Source organism: Gopherus evgoodei, chromosome 8, assembly GCF_007399415.2.
Source record: "Gopherus evgoodei ecotype Sinaloan lineage chromosome 8, rGopEvg1_v1.p, whole genome shotgun sequence".
Taxonomy (NCBI): Eukaryota; Metazoa; Chordata; order Testudines; family Testudinidae; genus Gopherus; species Gopherus evgoodei.
The window spans coordinates 75,078,978-75,092,575 of record NC_044329.1 but is presented as its reverse complement, the minus strand read 5'-3'; the positions used below and the strand labels follow the sequence as shown (position 1 = coordinate 75,092,575).

Sequence of the window (13,598 nt, the reverse complement as noted above, 5' to 3'; positions counted from 1 at the left end):
AGCTAGGTATCCCAACTTGCCTACTAAAATGTAATCCTAACAAACACACACACACAGCTGAGTTTCCTAAGAAAGTCCCTTAATTTCTTTGAGTTAAGATTCTTTTACAGCATAACATTTTTCTCAGAGTTCTTCTCCCAGTAACAGGAAGTTATTCTCTGAAAAACTCAGTTCCTTCTAGTACATGTATATACAGCAGTATTTTGATTTTTTTGGAGATTCACTTTCTGTGGAATGTCAGAGAGAAGAGGAATTTGGCACTGAAGAGAAGCCAATTTTTATAAGAGATGACTCCAACCAAATACCTCAGATTTAAAGTTGCCCAAATTCTCTGAAAGGAGTTCAGTGTTTGAAACCAAATCCAAAGCAGAATGTTATGCCAGACACCATTCCACATAGTAGTAATGCCCCAAACCTAAACATCTTGAAGTGTGTGAATTAAAGCACAGAGCCAAAGATCATTCTCACCTCCAATCTGTTGTATACCTTACCTTCCTTAAGAGAATATAAAAAAAAAAAAATAGACTAGGAGAGACTATCAAAGAGCTGACTTTAAAATGTACCTATGCTGAGGCTTTATTGTGAGAGTTGTTTGTCTTTAAGTCCATAGCAGTAACAACTGTGAGACAGAACACTTCACAGCTTTGTGAATATGACACCATTAACCACACATTAACTAAAAGCCATGAAGGAAAAATTGTATCAGTAGGTCAGGATGGTGTAATATTCAGAGTTTTAAGGGAATTAGCTAATTAACTTACTGAACCAGTAATAATTGCTTCAGAAAAGTCACCATAAACGATGATAGAAGTACCATAAGATCTCTATAATTTAAATAATGTGTTGAAATCGAGAGTGGTAAGATAACCTGGCAAATCTATTCCAATCTTTGGTAAAATTATGGAACATTTGTATTCACTCAGTACAGTCAAAGTCTCTGAACCCTTTCTCATATAACATCTTAGTGGAATCTAGAATAGCTACCCTTTCCTCCCTAATATTACAGGGCTACTTTTTCTGATAATTACAGTTCTCCAGTCAGTAGCATAGATTTGCTTTATCATCATAGGCAATTTCCAAAACATGAAGTCATTCATGTTATTTGCTAAAAATGAGCAACCATCACAGAAAAAAAGAAAAAAAACGAACACACACACCACTCTTAACCAATACATTAAAGATATTGCTACACTTGCCTAGTAGGTAAACAAATTCAAATGTCAGTCTGTCCAAAAGCTATTAAAGTTGCAATAAGTGTATGCACAATACACTGTAGAGCTTAAAAGATGCATTTTTCCAGGGAGAAATAAGATATACTTACTGTAAAGTAAGGAGGAAAATTAGAAAAAAAAACCTGTTCTTAATCAGTGTTTTGAAAACACACTGGAAAAATTAGACTTCACGTGCATCCCATTTTTTGATTAGGCTCTTCTGGGGTAAAAATGCACATAGATCACATCTGAATTATTTTCTTTGAATACCATATTGTTGTTGTTGATGTTTAAAATTCACCATGAAAGAGAAGAGGACTTTGAAAAAATTTTAAACACACCTCCTTCCCCCAACCTGTATTGAATAATTTGGAAGTGATCACAGCTATAAATGTCTTATAATAAATCAAAAAAAAAAAAGATATAGGTAGATTTTTCTCCCCCAACAGTATGGCTTACTAAATTATTTCCAGCTCAAAAGCAGTGAATTGATTTTTGTCAGCTGATCACCTAAGGAAAGCTCAGTCAGAAGGTCACATGCAATCCAAGACTCTAGATAAGATTTAGTAGCATTTAACTGGAAAAAAGACTAGCCCTTAAGCCACACTACAAATAAAACTGAAGGCAACCCACAGATGACTGATTTTATACCCAATGTGAAGCAGAACACAGTTAGCTACGCTGGTGCCATACATGAAGAATCCATAGTGACCTTTTAACAGGAACACACTCATTAGAAGACAGCAGTTCTTGTAATACTGGATAACTAATATTCTCTAGTGTTTATATTAACTTTAGAGCCATCTATATACAGTTTGAAATGGAAAAACATCATGGAGTTTAAGGTTTTGTTCACAGGTTAACCAAGCTGCACCATCCAACAACAAACAGCAGTAAATCACGAGAAGAAAGTCAAACTGTTTAACCCTTTAAAAAAAAAAAAAGAGGGTACAGAAGTATTTTCAAAGTCCAGAAGTATTTTTTTTATGACCTTATGACATGGTTGTCCTATATGGCGTGAGAGCTGGCAGACCTTAATGTCAGCAGATAGTTATAATATGATTAACTCTAACAACATATTCTAGCACAGTAGATCAAACTGTTACAGGATTTATACCTTTATTTACAGTGGTTACTTGGGAAATGCTTCAGAACTTGTCAATTAGACAGGGACTTTTGTATGTTCATAAGCTACTTTGTAACTCATTTCTACGCAATATACTACTCCTTTTCCACCCTCTCATTAGAGAGAATTGGTAATCCACTAGCTTCAAAATACACTGATCTGAATAAATCCCCACTTGCAGAAGTGTTATACAACAATGCTTCAAACACTGAGCTTTAAAAAGCACTGAATAGGGAACTGTCCACAGAGTCCTAATTATGCAATGTTCAGTATATTATGATTTGACAGTGCCTGCTTCTTGTTTCTGCTGCCAATCCTAATTCAGGAGGGACTGACTCTCTCTGGAAATGAACATAGTTTAGTTTCCAAGACCATTTCATCCTTAGCTTCTCCATGATCAGAGTAACCCAATTAACAGTTAATGCCAGCTCTGGTGCTAGTATTTGTGGTGTAAACACTTGTTTAGTTGGAACAGGGCCATGACTGTAAAACAAGTTTTAGAGAGGTCACCTAAACAGCCAACAGCTGATAGGTAACTTGTAATCAGCACTGGCCCCAGCTGGAGATGAATTGGAATCTTCAGTCTATTCCCAGAGCCATTTGTTACCCAATGCCTTCCATTTTAAGAAGTCTCCCACAGAATAGGCAAGCTTTTCAGGGTTCGAGCAGGAGCCTTCTGTGCTGGAGGCACCAGCTCTGACTCCTGCACTGGGCACAACCCATGCAAATAGGGTAAACATGTTGGTAGGCCAGCAAGGATTGCCTAAAAACCCAAATATTGTTCCCAGAAAGCTAGTGATTTCAGGTGAGGAACGGATATTTTGGTTCTAAACAAGATCTGGATTTCCAATCAGGTCTTCTGGGCACCCGCAAGAGACACTCCTGAAGGACTGGTAAACTGAAGTCCTTTCTTCTTCAGCTTGTCTGAACTAAGGGAAACAGCTGTGCTTATTTAGATATGTAATAGAGCAGAGCAAGAGTACCTCTTTACCTGTAACCATTAACTGAAGGAGTTTACAGAGGTCATTTTGACCTGAAGAGAGACAGGAGAGTCTGTCCACAAAAGCTGTTATGATCAATAAACCAGATTGTTCATAACAGGACCTGCCAACTTAAAGGTTTATCCCCATTTTAAGTATTGAAGTATCTAGCACTGGCTAAATCCTTTGGAGGGACAGATTGGAAAATAAAAGAGATTCTACTTTCACAGACTACAATGACCTTTGGATCAGGCCGCTAGCATGTGTGGGACAGTGAGGACTGAAAGATACTGGATTTGACTTCAGCTATTAACAGGACAATGTATGGTATGAGAATTTTTAAGCTTTGGATTCTGTGCAGATCACAAAAGTTGTAAAATAAAACAAACCCCAGAAAAAATCTGTTTTAAAAAAATGAAAATGGATTCCTGCTGAATGTTCCCAGCTGTGCCAACATTCCCTCTCCATCCTGCCACACCCAAGCACCATATTGCAGTTTTAGAGGGGCAATATTCAACATTAATGGGCTAAAAAGATGCACCTGTACCTCATCCATCACACACATTTTTCTAGAAGACTAAAGGCTGTAAGAAGAACATTAGAATCTCAGGGTCTAATCATTCCTTTTCCCACCTGTCGTGTGTACACAAACTACCCCTAGATGAGGGGCCCACACTAGGTAGGCAGGTGCCTCTGTAGCACCAGCACCATCCCACCTCCCAGGACATCACGGAAGGTTCTCTGCAAGATCAACAATCTGCAACTGAAGAGAAAAAAAGTCAGCTGGACCCATGGAGAATTTGCAGAAAAAAGCAGCAAAGCCTCAGTCTGTGCTATCTTCCATGCCAAACCCCTACACGTGGGGGAATGTTCCTAAAAGAGGGCCCTGAAGCAACTGCTAAGGAAGCTCTGAGAGCATGGCCTCATTCAAGCCATACTGCCAGGGATTCAGAGAGGGAACAGTGCCAGTGCATAACCACTGGGCCTCTATACCAGAGGCCCTGGCATCCAGCAGGTCCCATGAGCAATATGAGGGGGTGTGGAGGGAAAAAACCAACAGCTAGTTCCACTGGGGTGATGGCAGAGCTCATCCCTTCCCCAAATTGAACAGTCTAGGTTCACACACTCCATTCCAGAGGAGCTCCACGTTCCTGAGCAATACAAAAAGAAGGGTTGTGGTCACTTCTGTTCCCCTGCCAGCTCTAAAGAACAGAGCAGTCACAGAGAGCAGAAGGACAGCACTGTTTGCACATTCAGGTTGGCAATAAACTCAGCACCCTCTACCAGTAAGTCACTTGGAACTTAAAGATTAAGATATAGGAAGTCTGACATATTTCACCCTCTCAGTGAAAGAAAAAAGTATTTCAAAAATTTCTTTTATAATAGAGGAAGGAGGTTATATTTTAGTCCTATCATCCTGAGCAGTATACTATCTGTTTTAAATTAGACGCTCTCTGTATTCGGTCCACATTCTTTGTTAGCTTGCAAAAGATAAATATATATTTCAATGCAAGAGCAGGAATAATCAGACCAATTCAAGTCTGAGCAAAGGAAAAATTGGGTCTCGTTTGCTTTTTGTAGTGTGGGACATATTACAATGTTTTCTATTTCAGTTAACATTAAAGCTGCATACATAGAAGTGTCTTTTTAGGGAGGTCTACACTATGAGGTTAAGTTGACCTAAGTTATGCAATTTCAGCTACGTGAATAATGTAGCTGGAGTCAACGTAGCTTAGGTCGACTTAGCACAGTGTCAATAGGAGAAACTGTCCTGTCAATTTACCTTACACTGCTCTTGTGTTGACTCCACTGGAAAAAGAAATCTATGGACAGTTTAGCAGGTGATCACTAAACCCACTAAATCAACTTCCAGTGGATCAATCACCGCAGCATCATTCCACAGTAAGTGTAGACATATCCTTAGAGGTATAAAAGCCACACAAAAGAGCAAAGTGCATAAGCTTTAAAATAAAGAAACCTGACATTGTCATTTTTAAATTAACCTCACAATTTCAACCCATAAACATTTCACACATACATGTATGTGATATAGGAAATTGTACACAGTTGAACAAGGAGCTAATCTTGCAACTTTTGTTGCACATTGGCAGACTGCTGTGCTAATACAGGATCAGAGCCTGTTTGTTTTTTTTTTTTAAGCACATACATATTTTTCTGTTACAAATCAGGAAGATTCTTTAACAACTTGTTCCTGAAAATACATTTTTGCCTTGTGATTTTATACAATAATTTCTGATTCTAATATAAACTTTGCTTTGTGCCAGGTAAAATTCATATTTTTTTTTTAAAACAAAAGGGGGATAATAGCAACCTAAACAAATAGAAAACATACTTCTTTCAGAACATATTCCACTGAACAGGTATAGAAGTGGAAGAGTAGAGAAGAAAAGTTCTCTTTTTTTCTTAGCCAGTTTACTTTGGTCACTTTTAACACTATGCAAGATTGGGGCTTGCAGCATACATTTATGCACATGCTTAAAGTTCAAGTTACACACAGGTTTAGAATACATGCAAGAGTGGAGTCAGCTTTCCTACCTTTGGCTCCAATCCTGCATCCAGTTAATAGGGTCCACTTGTGTAGGTTGAGTTACAAGATCAGGGCCTTTGGATAGTTTCCCCCTGCCACGCAGGAATAGAGATTTCTTTAAAGAAAAAAAATTGTAAGGCACTAAGAAGCAAATGTATTTTTTAAAAAAAGTCAAAATTGTTTCAATATAAAGTAGACTGAAATTTAGTTTAACAGGATCTCTTAATATCTCAAACTTACAGCAACGAACATGCTTGCTAAATAATAAGACCTCTTTGAAGTCTTCCATGAAAGACATTATATAAACATTATTATAAAACACTAAATACAAAGCATTTTCATTTATTTGATAACTGTTAGAAACATAGCTTTCTCTTTGCACATATGCTGTCTTAAGAAATTTAGACTTTATTATAATATAGAAACAATGCTGGAAGTGAATGGCATTAAAAGAGTTAAGCTTTTGACTGAACACAAGTTCTGACTTCCAGAAAAACTTTATATCTATATAAAACTTAAAATAAAAGTTCTCTCTGCAGATACCAAATTATAATTGAATTTTGCTATATATACCTACAGGGGACACAGAAACTGAGGTTCCATCCCCAATCAACATACATTTTTTAAAAATTCTATTTACAGTTATTACTTTCTAATCACAGGAAAGCAATTAACTTTATGCCTGACCTACACAATCACAACAATTCTTGAACCAGACTGTAGGATACCTGTTCTTTACTTGCTACATACACCTTGCTCACCATAAAGCAGTCACTTCTCCCAGTAGCACAAACACTCTTAAAACTAGTATTTTGGTAGATGGTTTTCAAAGCATTTTGCCTACTAAGAGAATCTTAACATCATGCTTACCTTATCAAATCATGCAGAGTGCTCTAGCCAGACTTCCTGCTTTCTGACAAGTTGTATCATACTTCAGCAGGGGGGTGGAGCCAACCAGCTTTTTAATCAGAAGGGAACAGGCCCTAGGGAAAGCTGGTTAAAGCAAGCAGGAGGCTAGAAAGAAAGGAAAAAAATAGTAATACTTTAACTTTTAGAAATACCTGTCTTAATAAATTGTCATAAACATTTACCACACCACATATAAAGTCTACTTTACTTCCCTTTACCCTGATGAATGGCTAATGAAAAATACATGATATTTTACTCACTCAAGGGAGGGGGGAAACACTCAGGCAAATAGGCAAGAAGAATTTTGCCAGGCTGCAACAATTAATGCATATAGTTATGCACACACTTAACTTCACTACTGGAGGTAGCCCATTGATTTCAATGGGACCATTCAGAGTAGTAAAGTTAAACAAATGCATGTTTGTAGAATTGAGAACTAAGGCCCAGATCCTCGCAGGTATTAATTAGTGCCTAATTCCCATTGAAATCAATCTGGGGATCTGAAAGTTAAAGTCCTAATCATATAATGAGCTTTAGACAAGCAGATCTAGTTCCATGGACAGCTGCACTAATTTCTGAGGGGCTTTATGTGTGCACATGCATCTGCCTGCATGTTCATTTTGGGATTGGGTCCTAAAAGATCAAATTCATTTTTCATTAATATGCCTTTTTCATTTTAATTTTAATTAATAATAAGATGTGTTCAAGCAAATTGCAGGGATATCTTTAAAAGTTTTAGAAGCAGGAGAGCTATATTTTCCTCCAAATGAAAATATTTGAGGATATTTTAGAATAATTTATTGGTGGGAGCATTATTTCTAGTAATAGTTAATTTGTAAATAAGGGCATTGTCTTGCTTTATTATATAAAAACTTCACCCAGTTGCTTCCATTGAAAGGCAAATTAAAATGGTTTGTGTAAAACTTAGGACTGATCCTACAAGTTGATCTATGCAGCTGGACCCCTATACAGATCCCCCAGTCAAGTCAATGGGGCTTTGTAGTAGTCAACCTTGCAGGATCCAGTGCAATCAATAAGCATATTTTGTTTTGCAAACTTGAAATGTTAAAAGTTACTAGGTAATGCTTTCAAGGTACAATCAGACCCTTGTACCAGTGAGGTGCCCTGTTAACTTCATTGAGGCTCTGGCACAGAGCCTCAATGGCATCTAAACACCTAACTCCCCTTTGAAATCAATGAGGATCTGGCCCTCTGTGGCTATGCAAGGATCCTTCCTGCAAACCACTATGCCTGTGAGAAATCTCACTGACTTCAATGAGACTACTACTCAGAAGTGTAAAGTTAGTCCTGGGTGTGCATGTTTGCCAGATTGCAGCTTTTATTACCAGCAAAGCAAATATGTACTGTCTTTAATTGGAAGTCTGCCCTAAGTATTTATGCAGACATTTTATGTCACAACTTTAATGTCCCTCATCTTTTGACTAAATCCTTTATTGCTCGATAACGACAGTATCTTTTTTTTTAAAAAAAAGGAGGAGAAGGGAAAGAAGCCGCAGCAAATATTCATAAAAACTCAAAAGATATTCAGAAGCAGTAAGTATGTCCCTTTCAGCCCTTGTAGAGTCTCTCCTGTTTACTGCAAAGAGAGAAAATTTTTGTTTTATTAGAGTTCCCATAGTTTCTGCCCCCCTCAGTGAGATAACAACATAGGGCCTTGAGATAACAAGCTCTTATCCTCTTTTCCAGACCAGCCAGTATAGGGAGCATAGTTCAGCACAGCTGAAGTCTCAGCCCACAGACTTTACGAGAAAGCATAAATCTTCCAAGGAAATACATTAATCAAATGTTCATATTGTGTTTGCGTGCTGGGCAAAAGTGTATATCTATATTTGGCTGGTTATATGTTAAAACCGAAGGGGACTTTGTTGTGGAATGAAGAGTCTGAGAGGGTTTAAATATCTTGATGTGGTATTTGGGGCTGGTATGGAGGGGTGTCTTGTCTTATATCATGCATCTGACGAAGTGGGTATTCACCCATGAAAGCTGATGCTCCAATACGTCTGTTAGTCTATAAGGTGCCACAGGATTCTTTGCTCTTTTACAGATCCGGACTAACACGGCTACTCCTCTGATACTTGCCTTATATGTATCAGAGGGGTAGCCATGTTAGTCTGGATCTGCAAAAGCAGCAAAGAATCCTGTGGCACCTTATAGACTAACAGACGTTTTTGAGCATGAGCTTTCGTGGGTGAATACCCACTTCGTCGGATGCATGTAGTGGAAATTTCCAGGGGCAGGTATAGATATGCAAGCAAGAAGCAAGCTAGAGATAATGAGGTTAGTTCAGTCAGGGAGGATGAGGCCCTGTTCTAGCAGTTGAGGAAAACCAAGGGAGGAGAAACTGGTTTTGTAGTTGGCAAGCCATTCACAGTCTTTGTTTAATCCTGAGCCGATGGTGTCAAATTTCTTCTTCAAAGAGAAACTGCTGAGCTTCAGTTCATCTGCAAATTTGACACCATCAGCTCAGGATTAAACAAAGACTGTGAATGGCTTGCCAACTACAAAACCAGTTTCTCCTCCCTTGGTTTTCCTCAACTGCTAGAACAGGGCCTCATCCTCCCTGACTGAACTAACCTCGTTATCTCTAGCTTGCTTCTTGCTTGCATATCTATACCTGCCCCTGGAAATTTCCACTACATGCATCCGACGAAGTGGGTATTCACCCACGAAAGCTCATGCTCAAAAACGTCTGTTAGTCTATAAGGTGCCACAGGATTCTTTGCTGCTTTGTCTTATATGGTGACTTTGACTTTCCGGGGTTTTAGATGTTGCTTTATTAGGAAATGCACTTATGCAAACTCAGCTGTAAATTAAAGATATTTTTTGTGTGTGGGAATTTAAATTGAGCATAATTACATAACATTATGATTTCTCTAGCATGCTCTCAATGAAAAGTCAGGACTTTAATAAAGATACTGATCTGAGTTACTATATCTCCCTCTAACTCCCCTAATGCATTGCTGGCCTCTACATAGGAGCGAATTTCACTTATGATGCACAGTAGCAATATTATATTTACATTATGTTTTGACATGATGTGCAATTAATCCACTCAGTGGCTTATTTACTAGTCAATTGGAACAATTTTTATGAACTCATTGGCATTCAGTTATAATTAATGCTAGTTAGAAAAATATAACTATCTACTGAAATATAGGAGACTTGCTTAGTATCATATAATTTCTCTCTAGTCCCACTTTTCCTAAATCATGTCGACCACCAACCAACTTCAATACTATGATGCACTTTAGAGATGATCTGTAAAAGCATATTCCAAGGTAGGTTTACGGTGCAAAATAATAATGAAATATCAATTCAATAAGCCATCAACTTGTTAGTGTTTTAGGCCCTGATCCTGCATTGATCTTCCTCAGTGAAGTCATTGCATAAGCAGGTCCTTATTGTGTAGGATCTAGGGAAACACCATACAAAATCAAAATATAGCGGTGTTTGTTCCAGGTCAGTAGCAAATAAGGTTACTTCATGTCCACTTTCCACTCATAAGTAAACCTAAAAATACAGTCTTTTTGATAAAATTATGAGTCACAAACCCTACAAAAATAAGGCAAATCTGATTTGAAAAGTGCCCAATCCATTTCTCTGTTATAATTTACAACCACTTTGTTTGTAACTGTTATTTGTACACCACTTAAAATATAGCCAAGTTAGGAGGACTCGGTTGGAATTAAGGTCTCAGCAGTCGGCTTGTGCAGATCTCATTACACTATGAAGGTCTGTGCCTCTGAATGATGGGGTAGAATTATAAAAGATACAGCTAATTACCTGATTTTCATCTTCACAGAAGGAGGCTCAACTTTGAAATGTAGCTCTTGATGCCACTTTAGTGTACATTTTGCTGATAACAGTACTTAAGACACTGGAAAAGTGAATCCATTTATTCCTCCATGTTAAACTGGGCAAAAGGAGGGGATGACATTTTGTTGTTGCTCACTTGTTCACCTCCTCTGATTTCAATAGCTGTTACTGACTGTTTTATAACAGTTTGGCAAATATTATTACACACACACAAAAAAGAAGGAACCAATAACAAGAAGTGAGAACAGGTGCATATGCTCCCTCTAAAACAGCAGCCCTTAATCTTTCTCCAGGGATTCTGCAGCTTTTCAAGATGTGGATCCCATTTCCAAAATACATGAACAGGTGCACAGTCCTAGTGAAAATGTTTCTATAAACAAGATTCTTATGCTGTAAGAGGCAAATCATTTTTAAATTTAATATTTCTGCACAATATGCAGTCCAAGCCAGAAAAGAGTATCAGAGTTATATCAAAGAAATATACCCCCACAGCGTATGTACTAGAAAAGGCCCACAGCTGGATCCTGAGGCCGCAAAAAGTGTCACTTACTCGTAAAACGACAAATATATTGCAGTTATAACAACCTATGACTTGACACTGTTTAATCAGTTTAAGGAATAATATACGCATTGCAGACCACAAGCTCCCATTTGAATGACCCATCAAAAATACAAGCTTTCATCACACCAACTTCTTGCCTTTCATGTTAACTTTTCCCTCTCCCGCTCGTTCTTCACTATGAAGGAGCTGTTTCACACTACCCTTCTTCTCCCTACCTGCTTTCTCTCCACTAGCCTAGGTTTCCCAGACAGAACCTCTCCCAAGCCAATTTTCCTGTGCCCAGCCAAATAGTTCAAAATGCTTTGTAAGTATTAATGAATTAATCTTCACAACACCCTAGTGAGGTAGATACGTATTATTTTGCCCATTTCACAGATAGTGAAACTGGGGCAAAGAGACTACAGCTGAAGTTTAAACATGTCCACTAACTAATTCTGAGCACATCAGTATTTTGGGTCCCAGTCTGAGGTACCTAGAATCCAATTTTCAGAAGCACTTAGCACTCAAACAGAAGTTAATGGGAGCCACAAGTCCTCAGCATCTCTTAAAATTAGGTCCTAAGCATCTCAATCTGTGCCCCTAAAAATTGAGGCACCTAAAATTAGTACACATTTCAACATTTTAGTCCAAGGACACACCGCAGTTAGTGGTGGTTCAGGGTCTAGAAACCAGGCGTCCTGGATTAATGATGTGTAACCCCTTTGGAGATGCTCCTGTACTACCACACTGAGCCTCAAGGAGACTGGCCCCTGGACTTCAGAAGCAATGGCGATGGAGGCTCAAGACTTCGCTTCTCAGATTATTTTAGGCTCCAGGACTGAGATGGAAGCAAAGAGAGAACCATCACAGCTAGGGAGAACCCTACTGTTATCCACACTCCTACCCAAGGGAAGACTATGAGCCCTTTGGGGATTTCTGGGACATTGGACAGTGTCATCTCAGCAGAGACCAGAAACCCAGGAGTCTGAGGACAGAGTCATAGTTAGGCTACCAAGAGGCAGCCTAACTTCATATTTGAATCCAGACCAGAGAGCCACAAAGACACTCTTTCAGTTCAAGAACACCCCGGTTTGTTTATTTTGATATTGTATTTTAAGCCATTCTCTGACTTCAGCACTGCACGCCCAGCAAAGACTGTTCCTAAACTCACTGTTTGCCTAGGCAGGTGCTGGGAGAGAGCACATAGTGGTGTGTACTGGCTGTGAACATTTGGAGGGATACAGATTACAATTGTTGTTTTTATCTTTTATTATCCTGATCCCTTGTTTCCATTGTCCTTTATCCTGAGTGCCCCATACTTAGTAATGGCCAGGTACAGTTTTGTTACTTTGAGAGTTGTGATAGCTATTTTATTGTTGTGTGCTCTCACTGACACTCCTTTGTATGAGAATATTTACCCAAGGGACAGAGCCTCTGTGCCGTCTACACTAGAAGGAGTTTCCTTGCATGGAGGGATCTGGCGCCCCTATAGGTGAACCCAGGACTTATACCCCAGAAAAGAAAAAGGAGAAGGCTGCAGCCAGACCTCAAGGCTGGATTACATATGCTTTTTTCTTTGGGTAATAATGTATACACATGCAATCATTTAAATTGTAATTATAATTAGGAATAGAAAACTGCTCCTCTGGGGGGGTGCTCTGTCATTTTCCCCAGGTCGGTACAGCTTTTTTGTTTCATACTCTTACTGCCCTATAATTGGAGAGTACTGTAACTGATACAATATTTGTGTAAATATAAACATTGTTTTTGTACAGTATCTTCCATTTGACTATGGTTATCCTCTTGGGATCAGCAATAAGTACAAAAGAATAAAAATGTCCTCTCTATACAGATACAGAGAGATCTTGTACAGATCTGTCTGATTCTCCCTTAACATCCTAATGTAAAGTTTGGAAACTGGACTTGTCTGCAGTCCTTGTGATCAGCATGGCACTCAAGAAGGGAACAACACAAGCACTCAGAGAAGAATGCCAACTTCTGTTTCTTTTGTAGAAAGTTTGATCATTTTGCAAATCCAGCTGCACGAACTGATTCTGCTTCATGTGCCTTCATCACAACAAGGTACTAAAATAGGAAGCAGGCATTTAGAGGTTTTGGAAAGCATGGATCCTCATTAAATACAAAGCTGCCTGGTGACCTGGGAAGTGAGACAGAAGAGGAAATGGATTAATACCCACATCAGCATTTTACTTTGTATGAGGGTCTTTGAGTGTAATGGATTCTTTTCAGCAGTAGCAGAGGCTTTCCCTGAACAAGCGGCAGACCGGTTTTGAGAACCACTGGTCTGTATCAGTGGTGGGCAACCTGTGGCCCATTGGCCACACGCAGCCCATCAGGGTAATCTGCTGGCAGGCTGCCAGACAGTTTGTTTACATTTGCATGGCCGCCTGCAGTTTACATTTGTGGTACAGGCCGCAGGGATGTG

The 13,598-nt window shown here is 38.8% G+C and overlaps 1 protein-coding gene across 9 annotated transcripts in view; it reads right to left on the bottom strand.

Moving 5' to 3' along the window:
- The window catches only part of LOC115656376 (putative ferric-chelate reductase 1), a 28,198-nt gene extending 21,363 nt beyond the window's left edge, over window positions 1–6,835 (bottom strand). For 3 of the 9 annotated variants that reach the window (XM_030573001.1, XM_030573010.1, XM_030573009.1), the window contains exons 1-2: window positions 6,594–6,697; window positions 5,874–5,980 (exon numbers count right to left, since the gene is read on the bottom strand). The gene's annotated coding sequence lies outside the window, so the exon portion shown is untranslated. Of the gene's footprint in view, window positions 1–3,950; window positions 4,081–5,873; window positions 5,981–6,438; window positions 6,574–6,593; window positions 6,711–6,735 lie in introns of those variants that run through there. The other 6 variants (XM_030573004.1, XM_030573003.1, XM_030573002.1 and 3 more) reach the window with 6 other exon arrangements.
- Between the last annotated feature and the right edge of the window lie 6,763 nt (window positions 6,836–13,598).